This window comes from Medicago sativa, chromosome 4, assembly GCF_051527215.1.
Source record: "Medicago sativa cultivar Bolivia chromosome 4, Bolivia_mono, whole genome shotgun sequence".
NCBI classification, from domain to species: Eukaryota; Viridiplantae; Streptophyta; class Magnoliopsida; order Fabales; family Fabaceae; genus Medicago; species Medicago sativa.
Window position 1 is genome coordinate 9,794,484 of NC_140752.1, and position 14,515 is coordinate 9,808,998.

At 35.7% G+C, this 14,515-nt stretch overlaps 2 long non-coding RNA genes across 2 annotated transcripts; both read right to left on the bottom strand.

The window, feature by feature from the left end:
- Window positions 1-5,362: 5,362 nt before the first annotated feature.
- Window positions 5,363-7,204, bottom strand: LOC146926140 (uncharacterized). Its single transcript, XR_015008107.1, has 2 exons — window positions 7,051-7,204; window positions 5,363-5,641 (listed from the first exon to the last, which is right to left on the bottom strand). It is a non-coding gene; the product is annotated as an uncharacterized LOC146926140 (long non-coding RNA).
- A 4,967-nt stretch (window positions 7,205-12,171) lies between these two features.
- LOC146926141 (uncharacterized) lies at window positions 12,172-14,010 on the bottom strand. Its single transcript, XR_015008108.1, has 2 exons — window positions 13,857-14,010; window positions 12,172-12,450 (listed from the first exon to the last, which is right to left on the bottom strand). It is a non-coding gene; the product is annotated as an uncharacterized LOC146926141 (long non-coding RNA).
- Window positions 14,011-14,515: the final 505 nt, after the last annotated feature.

Here is a 14,515-nt window from a genome sequence, read left to right on the forward strand (position 1 = left end):
GTGGAAGTTTAAAGAGGCTCAAGGGTCCCGTTGTTTTTTCCCTTTCTCACATTGAGAAGGTTTTCCACGCTAAAATTATCTTTGTATCATTACGCTTATATTTCACGTTTCCGCTAGTGCCTATTTTGAGTTCACGGAGGAGGAAAATTATGCATGTATTTCCCAACAGTGAGAGGCCGAGGATTATCATAGTGGACTAGAGTGTTTTAAAGAGCACATCTTCATTCAAAATCTTAAACATTTTATATATGAGTATGAATATGTTGTTTAACATATATCTTTTCATTCGATAGAAAACTTCTAACACACTTGACACGTCAATATGCGGCGAACTATTTTTTTATTTTTTGTACAAATCTCTTTTATATATTATTAATTGCGTTTTTCTAACATGTGTAAATTTACACATGTTAAAAAGTTTAAAGTAATAAGTTTATATTAGAAGTTGTGTATTTTATATTAAATATATTATTTTTCAATAAATGATTATGATTTTCAATAAAAAGTTACTTCTTTTAGTATCTAACATGTGCAATATTGCACATGATAGACAAACCCTTATTAATTTAACTGATTCAAAATCAATGTGGAAGTGATTAATCACTCATACTTAAACTTTAAAAATTGATCATGTAAAGACACATTAGTTATTTAATAAATTTAAAAAACTGTTTTTTATATAATTTATAACAATGGTTGGATAGTGTAAGCGTTAGAATAGATGACACATTGAAAACTCCGAGCAGTGTAGAGTTAAAGGGAGTGCCAAAGCATTCCGCCACTTGTTTTTCTTCTATCTGCTTGTTTTGTTGGCTAACCTGCGTTCTTTGGCAGTACTTTTAGGCTATAAAATGAGAAGAAAATAGTCCCCATAATCAAGGGTCTTAATTTAGAGTAACTTTTTTTAAGTGGTTTTAAACTCCAAGGTAGAGAAGAATAGAACCACTACCTGAGAAAACCATGGATGCATTCATGCTAAGTCAAGAGGCAAAAGGCTGAAAAAACCATATATATTTGAGTGTTCTGCTCAAGGAAATGACAAAACCGTTTGCTAGTCCTTGCAATAAAAAAAATTAAATTATTAGTATACACCTTCTACTTAATTTTAACATATTTTTAATGGTACTTGGTATAGCTGATTGTAATTGAAAAGGTACTTGGATTAAGATAGTCTCGAGGGTGTTTATTCATAAAGATTGATAGAAATTGAAGGTTGAAATTTTCAGATAGGCAGTGTAATATTTTAGTTTCTTCTTGTTACATTATATAACGACCGAGTTAGAATATTGTATTTTATATAATAAAGGGTTAAATATGTTTTTGTTTCGTGTAAATATAACATTTTTCGTTTTTTGTTTCTTGAAAAAAAAAAATTTCAAAGTCCTCAAAATGTTTTTGTCAACAAACTTGATCATCATTGTTAAGATAAGTTAATGTGACAATGTATAGAGGGAGTAAAAACGGAAAAAAAATGAAATTATTATAAATAAGTTTTTCCTATTTTGTAAAATATATGGTCCTCTTCGCAACACATTTTAAATGGAATGTATATATCTCATTTATTTTTTGTGTCAACCCTTTGGTTATCATATGGTAGAGGGGTCATGGGGATCTGGAGTTCGGCCAGGAAGTAAGTAAAGTCCAACAAAGAATTGATGAACTCAACTCAAGTTCTCGTGAACATTCCGTCCTTTCGTTGGTGCTCCTTAACCACTTGAGTTTATTTGTTTGGGTTAGTCAATTGTCGTTTCTGCGTGTTCATGAAAATATTCTTTTCATTTCCAACTCAATTATTTTTTTAATCAAATTATGTTCCTTGTACTTAGTCCCCATGACTTTAAATTCCTGGCTCTGTCCCTGTTAACAACGATTATCAAATTTACTGACGAAAAATATTTGGAAGACTATTGTTTGAAGAAATTTTTTAGATGGATTAAAATTAGAAGAGTATATTTATAGAGACCAAAATCCTATTCAACTCTATAATACATTTCCTCTAAAAAAAATCTATGATACATAAAATCTATGATACATTTAACTTATAAAAACACTTTTTTATAGGCAGATAAATTTTACACAGATTAAGTTCACGTTTTTATTTACAAAACTTATCTAATAATTAAAAGCGTCATACATTTTTTTGGCTTAAATATGTAAAAGGTCCTTGTAAGTTCACGTGCTTTTGTTTTTCGTCCCTGTATCTTTTTTTGTTCTAAAACAAACCCTGTAAGTTGTTAACTTTTTTATTTTAGTCTCTAACGTTAACTTCTGTTAAAAAAACGTGTTGCCGGCAAACGGAAACAAGCGTGGCGATGGTTGGGTTGGCGTTAGTGGCTTACATGGCCTGACAGATGATAAGTGACTAGTTTTGAGGGGACCGAAACCAAAAACGTAAATTTACAGAGGGACGAAATTGAAAAAACGTAAACATCAAAATTAGAAATTTAAAAACTATATCTTTTTCGTCCATTTGTTTTCTCTTGTTCTTCTCCCTGCCAATTTCTTCATCTCCCTGGAACGTCTTCTCATTTCATTACTATTAACTCATGTTACAAGTGAACTTCAGAAGGGAGGGGATCAAATTGTGCAAACCACCATGGTCCCGTCAAAGTCCTTAAATGCGGAGCTAAATCTCTCCTAAGAAGGGTGTGGCCTGGGAAGTGAAGTCAACTACAAGTCTCTGACTATGTGGATTAAGTTCAATCATTCACGACATAAATTTATTCCCAAAATAAAGCAACAACAACTTCCATGGTGGGGTAAGAATGCATAAATTCATTAACAAAATAAGCATGGATAAATGTCCATTAGAATAGGTATAAGTTTTAACCTAACAGAAGTAATAAGAGTGGTCATGGTATCATGAGTAGCCTGCCTAACCTCCCTACTGTCGTCCAGCAACAACTTTTATATTCAAACTAGGGAATAAAACTCTTCTGTTTTACATGGGAAAAATGAAAAATTACCACTGAAAAGAACAACCTATTCAACACTCGACATTGAACACATGGATATTCTTCATGTGAAGAGAAAGTGACCTAATACAGGAAATACGAAGACAAACATGTAATCTATCATAAATAACTCTTTCGTATCTTGCTTTTGAAACATCATTGCACTACTTTCATTTAAACAAACATGTCTTATTTTCTTTAATTCTCACCAATACAAGAAATCAAAGCCCTAAATAATCCAAAGCAAACATGTTTTACTTCTTTTTCTCTCGTTACTTGGTTATGCTTTCATTCTCAAATCCATCTTCTCATAGTAAAAGACTTGTCTTTCTTTGTTGTGCCCCATTGCTCCTTTGAGATATCTATCTCGACTGATGCTTTGTCTCTTCTAATATAGCTACAAGTTCCTTCTCTCACATTTTTTTGTTGTGCAGGTAAGTGCATATATAGGTGAATTTTGATGGAAAAAGAATTTTACCATTATTTAATGTTGGTCAATGATTACAAATGATACACATTTTTATTTAGTTAATGATATTCATGAGATAAAGATTTGCCTTTTGCCTTTCCTTTTTGTCACATGGGCAGCCATTCATGGAACCCTATTAACACCAAGTTTGATGTCCCTAAATTGTTCAAGCTATATAGCAAGTGCATTTGTATTCATGTATAATTCTGAACTGAAAGATGACTATAGTGAAGTCTTTTGAGAGGTCTCTAAACGGTATTTAAGGAGTCTGATGATGAACAAAAAAAATGGGAGAATAAGATCAACACAATAAAGGTAGAGTTCAAATCAAAGGGATGAACAAGAGATTCCAGGGAGATGAAGAAATTGGCAGGGAGAAGAACAAGATAAAACAAATAGATGAAGAAGATCTAGTTTTTAAATTTCAAATTTTGATGTTTACGTTTTTTCAATTTCGTCCCTCTGCAAATTTGCGTTTTTGGTTTTGGTCCCTCAAAACTAGTCACTTATCATCTGCCAGGCCACGTAAGCCACTAACGTCAACTCAGCCTTCGCCACGCGTGTTTCCGTTTGCCAGCAGTGCATTTTTTTAACAGAAGTTAACGTTAGAGACTAAAACCAAAAAGTTAACAACTTACAGGTTTTGTTTTAGAACAAAAAAAGATACAGGGACGAAAACCAAAAACGCGCGAACCTACAAGGACCTTTTACATATTTAAGACTTTTTTTCAAAGAAAAGCAATGGAGATTTATTTACAAATAACTAAGAAATTTAGTGAGTTTTTGGAAGGATTATACTAATAAATTGTAATTAAAGACCTTTTCAAAGGTTGATTGAGCAAAAATTTAGTCGAAATATCGGTCGATGTCCTCAACTATATGATTCATTTTTCTTTTCAAGTGATTGACGTTGATGAAGGAACTATGTTCCTCGGTTGTGGATTCTTTAACTGTTGAAGTAGAACGTTAAGTACGACTAATTGGGTTTTTTGTCTATTAGACTACAAAATGCATAAAAAAAACTAAGGTAAAGCCAAATTGATATAGATATAATATATACGAGCAATTGACAAAAAATTTAAGTGGGGTGTCAACTTAGTTTGAACGTATTCTTTTCTCTCTGTTGTCATTTTGCTCTTGATTTAGTAAATTGATCTTGTCATTATCCATGACTATTGTCTTTGATGTGTGTATTTTGATTTTTACTCGATTTCTACTGAGTCCAATGCATTTTACTTCATCTTGATGAGGAGGGTGGATGTTTGAGGAGAGAAGGAAAGTGGACGAAGGAGTGTGACTTATATAATGAAGGAGTAGAGAAATCCTTTTATATAATGGAGGAGTGAGACTCCTTGAAATGATGCTTGTATAGTCGTTGATCGACGGTTGCAAATAGTTTGGTTTATAACCCTTGAGCGTTACATAATGAAGGTTATTGGAGGCATTACGATTCTGAAGGAATCTATTGTCTCAAACCGCTGCAAGCAGGGCTTCTGAACTGTCTAGAACAATATCCGAGTTAAAGACAAAAATAAGCAACTCATGTTTTAAAACACCAATGACATATATGAGACTTTTTGCTACTTCTTCCCTCTTCCCTCTTAAGGAGAGAAATCATATAAGTATGAGACCCACCACTTATTCATCTCTCTTCTCAAACACGAGAAGTCTCTAACTTCTCTTATCTATCTCTCTCCCATAAAAGTATGAGCAGGGCCGTTCCTACGAAATTGGAGGTCCGGCTCTAAAATTAAAAAAGACCCCTAATAAAATAAAAAAACAATTTTTTAAAAGGATAATCTTCTATTCAAACTGAAATAAGATCCGCAAATATAAGAAATTGTCATCATTGTTGTAACACCCCGTTCTCCCAACAAATTAATATTAATAAATAAAATCAGAGTAATCACACAACGGAGTGTCACACTACTTTTCAAAATTTCATAATAGAAAATTGTCTATTTATTTAAAAACCGACATTTAAATTATCTTACAAACTGCAGCGGAATAATTCTTTAAAATATAAATTCAACCAAATTCAACATCAATAAAAGTCTTGGCATAAGGCCACAACATAATTCAACTTTATTCTAATAGCAAGTCTTTTCCAAAATATGTGATACATAAAAGAAATGAGAAGACACTCGCGACGATCCCCATCCTAATATGTATCAGAGCCCTAGACACTTGAGCCAATCAACCTACAAGCCATCATTACCTGCACATTACCCACGGTCGAGGCAACATATACGCAGAAGGGGTGAGAAACTTATCCAATAATGATAATATATAATTCATCAAATTAATGAAAATAACAATATATCACAACATGCATCATTAATAATGTATATAAAGAATACATATAACAACAACATAATCATTTTTCGGCAACAGGGTACAACAACAACAACAACAACAACATTATCCACAACGACACCGATAACTCGACAATTCGACAACGACAACAACTCGACAATTCGACAACGACAACAACTCGACAATTCAACAACGACAACAACTCGACAATGCTACAATGACAACAACAACAACTAATGCATCATGCAGGTGGTACCAATCTACGCGCGTTGAATGCTAAGCATTCCAGGGCATAAGCCCCCAACAATTTGGATGGTTAAAGCATCCCAGGGCATAAGCCCCCAACAGGTGAATGATAAACATTCCAGGGCATAAGCCCCCAACGGGTTGAATGATGAACATTCCAGGGCATAAGCCCCCAACAATTGTGAGTATGCAAATGGACTCAACTTGTGTATATCAACATACAACTTCAACAGCGACTGCAACAACAACATATGTGCCTAAAACAATTATGACACACTCCCCAACTTCGACATCAGATGATACAACGACATCAACAACGGAAATCAACAACATAACATATATATAAATCAATTACATTCATCTCAAAGTCTAAAACATCCCCCAAAAGCAATTAAGTTTTGATCAATAGAACATAAGTCAAATATCCATAAACACCTCAACTAAATCCCTAACACTTAAGTTTGAAGTTGGGAAACCAACCATAAGTTTTTGGACTAACTAGAGATTAATTATGCTAAGTTTTCTTAAAATTTTCTGAAGACCCACTTGGACTATTTTCATCATAACTCTAAATCTACAAATAATTTTCTAGTCACTCCAAAGCCATTAGAAAGCTAACTCAATTATCTACAACTTTTATGTTTACACCTAAAGCTAATTCAAAATAGAAACGGGTGAAAAAGACACAAGAAAGCGAAACAGAAAATGCTGTCACTGGACAATTTCGCTAATAGCGAAAATTGAGCTAATAGCGTACCTGTTCCAGAGGGTTACGCTAATAGCGAATTTCTGGCGAGTTTTTCATCTACTGTTACGATTTTAACACCATTTTCACCCCAAAAACCCATTTTCTGATCCCCTAATCACCCAAAATGAATTAGAACAATGTTTACAGGTTCTATATACAACATAGTAACTAAAACAACATAGAAACATGCCTCAAACAACACCATTCATCATATTTTCTTCAATTAACATAAAACTTCTAACCCTAAAACCAAGAACAACAATTCATCAAATTTCAGAATTATATACCATGATTATTGAAAGGAATCCCACCCTTACCTTAATTCAGCAACACCAAACGTCAAGCTACCGCAATCGATTCCTTCCTAGCTCTCTCTTGGCCTCTTCTAGGTTTTCTCTCCAAAACCAGTTTTCTTCTAATGTTTTTACGTGAAAATGTTTCTCTCCCTTTTTCTTTCTTTTACTTCAAAAATATCTCCCTTTTATTTTCTCACCCAACTCCCTTAATTTCTATTAATTTCCACTTAATTCCCCTTAACCAAAAATAAATACTATTTCTATAATATTTCTATTTCTCATATTATTTCTATCCAATAATAACAACATTCATTTAAATAATACACAACCCCAATATTCATATAATAAATAGCATCATAACATATTTCATATAAAAATCATATAAAACATATATTTCACATAAAATCATATATATATAGCAATTAAAGTCATATAAAAATATTCACACCTCTACTAAAATATTAGAATAAAAATGGGGCGTTACAACTCTCCCCAACTTATAGAATTTCGTCCTCGAAATATTACCTCAAGTAAACAAGTCAGGATAAGACTCCTGCATCTTACTCTCCAACTCCCAAGTAAGACTTTCACCAGCTGCTCCTCCCCAAACAACTCTCACTAGAGGTATCTCCTTGCCTCTCAACGTCTTCACCTTACGATCATCGATCCTCAAAGGTAAAGTTTCTACCGTAAGGTTGTCTCTAACTTGCACATCATCTCTAGGAATGACATGTGAAGGATCCGCTACATACTTCCGAAGTTGTGACACATGAAACACATCATGCAAGTTCGAAAGATGTGGTGGCAAGCCAACTCTATAAGCCACCGTGCCAATTTTCTCAGATATCTGATAAGGACCAATAAACTTTGGAGTCAGCTTCTTGGACTTCAATGCACGACCCACACCAGTCATAGGAGTGACTCTCAAGAACACATGGTCACCCTCTTGAAACTCAAGGTCCTTCCTACGCTTGTCATGATAACTCTTCTGTCGACTCTGCGACGCTTTCATATGCTCTCTTATCATCTTGACCTTCTCCGTAGTCTGCTGAACTATTTCAGGCCCTAACACAACACTTTCACCCGACTCAAACCAACATAAAGGAGTTCTACACCTTCGACCATATAAAGCTTCGAAAGGTGCCATACCAATACTCGAATGGTAACTATTGTTGTACGTGAACTCTATCAATGGTAGGTGACTGTCCCAAGCTCCACCTTGCTCAAGTACACACACCCTCAACAAGTCTTCTAATGATTGGATCGTTCTTTCTGACTGACCATCTGTTTGCGGATGATACGCTGAACTCAACTTCAACTGAGAGCCCAAAGCTTCTTGCAAGCTCTTCCAAAATCTCGAAGTGAACCTCGGATCCCTATCCGACACAATACTCGATGGAACACCATGCAACTTCACAATATTATGAATATAGATCTCCGCCAACTGAGCTACTGAATAGGTGGTATTAATCGGAATGAAGTGTGCCGACTTCGTCAATCTATCGACAATAACCCAAATGGCATCATGCCCTCTTTGAGTGTTTGGTAAACTCGTCACAAAGTCCATGGAGATGCTATCCCATTTCCATTCCGGCACATCTAATGGTGTCAACAAACCAGCAGGCTTCTGATGTTCAACTTTCGATTTCTGACAAGTCAAACATGCATAAACAAATTGTGCGACATCACGCTTCAATCCAGACCACCAAAACAGTTTCTTCAAGTCATGATACATCTTTGTAGCTCCCAGATGGATACTCAAGCTACTTCTGTGACTCTCTTCTAAAATCAACTTTTTCAATTCATCATTATCAGGGATACAAATCCAGCCTCGGAATCTCAACACTCCTTGATCATCAACCTGAAAATCACCATCTGCATTCTGATTACTAGCAGCCATCAAGTCTACAAATTTCAAATCAACTTCCTGGGCTTCTTTGATACTCTTCAAGAAATCATTATTAATTTTCAACATACCCAACTGCACACTCTGAGGTGCCAATTCACAAACAAGACTCAAGTCTCTAAACTGTTCCAGTAATTCAAATTCTTTCACCATCATTGCCGACATGTGCAACGTTTTCCTACTCAAGGCATCTGCAACTACATTGGCTTTACCCGGATGATAATTCAAAACAAAATCATAATCCTTCAACAACTCTAGCCACCTTCTCTGCCTCATATTCAACTCTTTTTGATCAAATAAATATTTCAGACTCTTATGATCACTAAACACTTCAAATCTGGAACCGTACAAATAGTGTCTCCAAATTTTCAACACAAAAACCACAGCAGCCAACTCTAAATCGTGTGTAGGATAATTCTTCTCATGTATTCTCAATTGTCTCGACGCATAAGCCACTACTTTGCCATCTTGCATAAGCACACCACCTAAACCCAACTTAGACGCATCACAATATACCACAAAAGGTTTATCTGGCTCTGGTAAAATCAAAATTGGAGCCGTCGTCAATCTTCGCTTCAACTCATTGAAATTATTCTCACACTGAGCATCCCACACAAAAGCTTTACCTTTACAGGTCAACTGAGTCAATGGAAGTGCCAACTTCGAAAATCCTTCGATAAATCTTCTGTAATAACCAGCCAAACCAAGAAAACTTCTGATCTCCGTAACTGACTTAGGAGTCTCCCATTGCGATACCGCTTCAACTTTCGACGGGTCAACTGCAATACCACTACCAGAAATAATATGGCCAAGGAAACTTACTTCACTTAACCAGAACTCGCACTTTGACAGTTTTGCATACAATTTCTTTTCTTTCAGCACCTGTAAAACAATCTTCAAATGTTCTGCATGCTCTTCTTCAGTCTTAGAATAAATCAAAATATCGTCAATAAACACAACAACAAATTTATCTAGAAAAGCATGAAAAATTCTGTTCATATACTCCATGAACACTCCAGGCGCATTAGTAACACCGAAAGGCATCACTTTATATTCATAGTGTCCATACCGTGTCCTAAATGTCGTCTTTTGCATATCTTCATCCTTCACCTTAATCTGATGGTAACCTGACCTCAAATCAATTTTACTAAACACACGAGCACCCACTAATTGATCCATCAAGTCGTCAATTCTCGGAAGTGGATACCTGTTCTTTATCGTCACTTTATTCAGCTGACGGTAATCTATGCACAATCTCATGCTACCATCCTTCTTCTTCACCAACAATACCGGCGCTCCCCAAGGTGAGACACTCGGTCTTACAAACTTCTTATCAAGCAATTCTTCCAACTGCTTCTTCAATTCTACCAACTCGGAGGCTGACATACGGTAAGGAGCCATCGACACAGGCTTCGTACCCGGCACAAGATCAATCGAAAATTCAACCTCCCTCTCTGGTGGCACATCTGGAATCTCATCAGGAAAAACTTCAGGAAATTCATTCACAACGGGCAATCTATCAATTATCGACTGATTCTCTACAGACAAATACGCCATCAAAGAAAACATCAAGTTTCCATCATGTTCTAACTGCTTCAGCTGCTTGGTAGATAAAAATTCTGCTCCACTCTCTTCTTCAGCAGAAGAAAAGTACACCGTCTTCCTAAAACAATTAATATGCACATGGTTGTATTCCAACCAGTTCATACCAAGAATCACATCCATACTCGTCAACGGCAAACATACAAGATCAACTTCAAAATCCCTACCATACATGGATATAGGGCAACTCTGACAAACAAACGAAGTGGTTACTGAACCCTTAGCTGGAGTTTCAACAACCATTTCCACAGGCATACTTGACATAACTAAACCCAACTTATTTGCACAATCAACTGCAATGAAACAATGTGTAGCACCAGTATCAATAATAGCAATTAAAGGAGTACCATTAAAGAAACAAGTACCTCTGATAAGTCGATCTTCATTAGCCGTTTGTGTACCGGCCAATGCAAACACCTTCCCACTAGTCTGAGTCTTCTTAGGATTCTTACACTGAGAACTAAGATGACCCTCCTCATCACAATTGAAGCAAACCATGTCACCACGCTTGCACTCAGCCATCGTATGCCCTTTCTTGCCACAACGGTAACACTTCTTCTCATCCTGTTGAGTACATGCATTACTCTTGTGGCCTTTCTCACCACACTTGTAACAAACTATCTCAGCCTGAACATTTCTTCCTTTGGGTCTCCTTTCCTCAGGCATCCTCTGTTTGCCCTTGTCAGCAGGGGCACTGTAAGGCTTCGGACGACTCTGCTGTCCTTTACCCCTACGGTCACTCATCACCTTGTAGTGAGCTTTCGTATCATCTTCATAGATTCTGCATCTGCTCACCAAAGCAGAAAAGTCACGGATCTGTTGGTAACCAATGGCTCGCTTAATATCAGCACGCAAACCATTCTCAAACTTTATGCACTTAGAAAATTCAGCATTGTCTCCAGTATAATGTGGATAGAACTGAGCCAACTCCACAAACTTGGCTGCATACTCTGTCACCGACATGTTTCCTTGCTTCAGCTCAAGGAACTCAATCTCTTTTCTTCCGCGAACATCCTCAGGGAAATATCTGTTTAGGAACTCTCTCCTAAAGACAGCCCAAGTCACAACTGCATCACCTTGCTCTAATTCAGGTAAGAGACTCACCCACCAGTCATCAGCTTCCTCAGCTAGCATGTGCGTACCAAAACGTACCTTCTGGTCATCAGTACATTGCATAACCCTGAAAACTCTTTCAACTTCTTTGAGCCATGTCTGTGCTCCATCAGGTCGTACCTTCCTTTGAAAGTAGGAGGATGATTCCTCAGAAAGGCTTCCAACATTCTTACATCAGCATTAACACCAGCACCAGCATTCTGTTGTTGTCCTATAGCTTGGGCCACAGCTTCCAATGCAGCAGCCACCGCAGCATCGTTTCTTCCAGTCATTCTATTTCTCTTATAACAGATAATATTCGCAGCCTCCAGGTCTCCACTCTACATAACAACAAAAATCAGCACAACTAAGACAATATAAATTGTCAAACAACTCTACATGGCTCGACACGACTCTACTAATTGGCCGGACGGACCGACCTGCTCTGATACCAATTGTAACACCCCGTTCTCCCAACAAATTAATATTAATAAATAAAATCAGAGTAATCACACAACGGAGTGTCACACTCCTTTTCAAAATTTCATAATAGAAAATTGTCTATTTATTTAAAAACCGACATTTAAATTATCTTACAAACTGCAGCGGAATAATTCTTTAAAATATAAATTCAACCAAATTCAACATCAATAAAAGTCTTGGCATAAGGCCACAACATAATTCAACTTTATTCTAATAGCAAGTCTTTTCCAAAATATGTGATACATAAAAGAAATGAGAAGACACTCGCGACGATCCCCATCCTAATATGTATCAGAGCCCTAGACACTTGAGCCAATCAACCTACAAGCCATCATTACCTGCACATTACCCACGGTCGAGGCAACATATACGCAGAAGGGGTGAGAAACTTATCCAATAATGATAATATATAATTCATCAAATTAATGAAAATAACAATATATCACAACATGCATCATTAATAATGTATATAAAGAATACATATAACAACAACATAATCATTTTTCGGCAACAGGGTACAACAACAACAACAACAACAACATTATCCACAACGACACCGATAACTCGACAATTCGACAACGACAACAACTCGACAATTCGACAACGACAACAACTCGACAATTCGACAACGACAACAACTCGACAATGCTACAATGACAACAACAACTAATGCATCATGCAGGTGGTACCAATCTACGCGCGTTGAATGCTAAGCATTCCAGGGCATAAGCCCCCAACAATTTGGATGGTTAAAGCATCCCAGGGCATAAGCCCCCAACAGGTGAATGATAAACATTCCAGGGCATAAGCCCCCAACGGGTTGAATGATGAACATTCCAGGGCATAAGCCCCCAACAATTGTGAGTATGCAAATGGACTCAACTTGTGTATATCAACATACAACTTCAACAGCGACTGCAACAACAACATATGTGCCTAAAACAATTATGACACACTCCCCAACTTCGACATCAGATGATACAACGACATCAACAACGGAAATCAACAACATAACATATATATAAATCAATTACATTCATCTCAAAGTCTAAAACATCCCCCAAAAGCAATTAAGTTTTGATCAATAGAACATAAGTCAAATATCCATAAACACCTCAACTAAATCCCTAACACTTAAGTTTGAAGTTGGGAAACCAATCATAAGTTTTTGGACTAACTAGAGATTAATTATGCTAAGTTTTCTTAAAATTTTCTGAAGACCCACTTGGACTATTTTCATCATAACTCTAAATCTACAAATAATTTTCTAGTCACTCCAAAGCCATTAGAAAGCTAACTCAATTATCTACAACTTTTATGTTTACACCTAAAGCTAATTCAAAATAGAAACGGGTGAAAAAGACACAAGAAAGCGAAACAGAAAATGCTGTCACTGGACAATTTCGCTAATAGCGAAAATTGAGCTAATAGCGTACCTGTTCCAGAGGGTTACGCTAATAGCGAATTTCTGGCGAGTTTTTCATCTACTGTTACGATTTTAACACCATTTTCACCCCAAAAACCCATTTTCTGATCCCCTAATCACCCAAAATGAATTAGAACAATGTTTACAGGTTCTATATACAACATAGTAACTAAAACAACATAGAAACATGCCTCAAACAACACCATTCATCATATTTTCTTCAATTAACATAAAACTTCTAACCCTAAAACCAAGAACAACAATTCATCAAATTTCAGAATTATATACCATGATTATTGAAAGGAATCCCACCCTTACCTTAATTCAGCAACACCAAACGTCAAGCTACCGCAATCGATTCCTTCCTAGCTCTCTCTTGGCCTCTTCTAGGTTTTCTCTCCAAAACCAGTTTTCTTCTAATGTTTTTACGTGAAAATGTTTCTCTCCCTTTTTCTTTCTTTTACTTCAAAAATATCTCCCTTTTATTTTCTCACCCAACTCCCTTAATTTCTATTAATTTCCACTTAATTCCCCTTAACCAAAAATAAATACTATTTCTATAATATTTCTATTTCTCATATTATTTCTATCCAATAATAACAACATTCATTTAAATAATACACAACCCCAATATTCATATAATAAATAGCATCATAACATATTTCATATAAAAATCATATAAAACATATATTTCACATAAAATCATATATATATAGCAATTAAAGTCATATAAAAATATTCACACCTCTACTAAAATATTAGAATAAAAATGGGGCGTTACAACTGTAACTAACAAAAAAATGATCAATATTGTAATCAATAAAATTAACATACAATTTCAAATGAGGCAAAAAAATAAAGTTTATAATGTTTTTTTCCAGAGAATGATTATAATGTTTGTTATTAGAACTTTGTTATTTTATGATAAGTATGAGCAGAAAACTAGAAGAAGTGATCTAACAAAAATAAGAAGAAAG